This window comes from Arachis ipaensis, chromosome B02 (assembly GCF_000816755.2).
Source record: "Arachis ipaensis cultivar K30076 chromosome B02, Araip1.1, whole genome shotgun sequence".
In the NCBI taxonomy this organism is placed as follows: domain Eukaryota; kingdom Viridiplantae; phylum Streptophyta; class Magnoliopsida; order Fabales; family Fabaceae; genus Arachis; species Arachis ipaensis.
This window is the reverse complement of record NC_029786.2, coordinates 1,734,701-1,735,898: the sequence shown is the minus strand read 5'-3', so window position 1 is coordinate 1,735,898 and position 1,198 is coordinate 1,734,701.

Here is a 1,198-nt window from a genome sequence, read left to right as displayed (position 1 = left end):
AAAAGGTAAAGTATATTTTTTATCTTTGAAATTTGGTAAAATTTATAAAAATACTCTTAAGTTTTATTGTTTTAATTTTATTCGAGAAGTTTTCGATTTGCATGAAATATACTTCTGATTGCTAATTTTTTTTTAAAAAATAAGACCAGTCCAATAAAATGCATGAAATTATGCTTGATTTGCTTGGGTTGAAGGTTGTTCTTGTAAAATTGTTGTTGAATTGGTCCTAAATATTTTGAAAAATTAGTGGTTAGAGATATATTTGATTCAAATCGAAAATTTTTAGGACAAAATTAAAACAAAATGAAACTTACGAATATTTTTAACATTTTTGCCGAACTTCGAAAATAAAAAATATACTTTATTCTTGTTTAAAATATGATTTTTGAAATAATGAAAGGAAAAAAATAGTTATTCCATTCTTAAATTTTTTTAAAAGTAACTGTTAATTTATTCTTCCCAAAGTAATTTTCTCAAAAGCTTATATCACTCTCAATTGTTTTAGGCTTTTAGCATTTCTTTAAAGTACAAATGCAATTTAAATTTCGGTTGAATAAGTTATTCTAAACATTAGTCCAGTAATCAACTCATTTGTCCACTTCAAAAGTTTTTTACCTTGTACATATAACAACCGTTAAGAATGAATACTAGAATAAGATCAATTGAACACTAGTGAATCTCGAAAGGAAAAATGACTACTTACTTTAACTATATGAATAAATTAAGAATGAGATTAATCTGAGAGACAGATCAGAAGCATATATATATGTTAGTAACTTTAGACGTTCAAATTTATGGGACATGAAAGTGGAAAGACACACACTTTGCTTGAATGCAAAGAGTGAAGGCGTAATTATGAAGCATATGGCTTAATTTTTATGGGCCACCCAAAGTTGTAACCTCGTGATTGATATGACTTTTTTGGACCATAATATCATGTGCAAATCAATGGAATCCTCATTTCCTTGGGCCCACATACCATTTGCTACTGTCAACTCAAATAAATTCTTGTTGAAAAAAAAAATAGAAATTCTACTATTTTCATGATAAAAAATGAGTTTTTAATTATTTTTAAATCAAAATAATAAAACTTACAAATAACAAAAATTATAAATTTAATAATAATTAATTTTTTTCACTTAATTTTTTTCCATTCTAGAATACCCTCTCTCCCACCAAAAAAGAAAAAAAAGAAAAA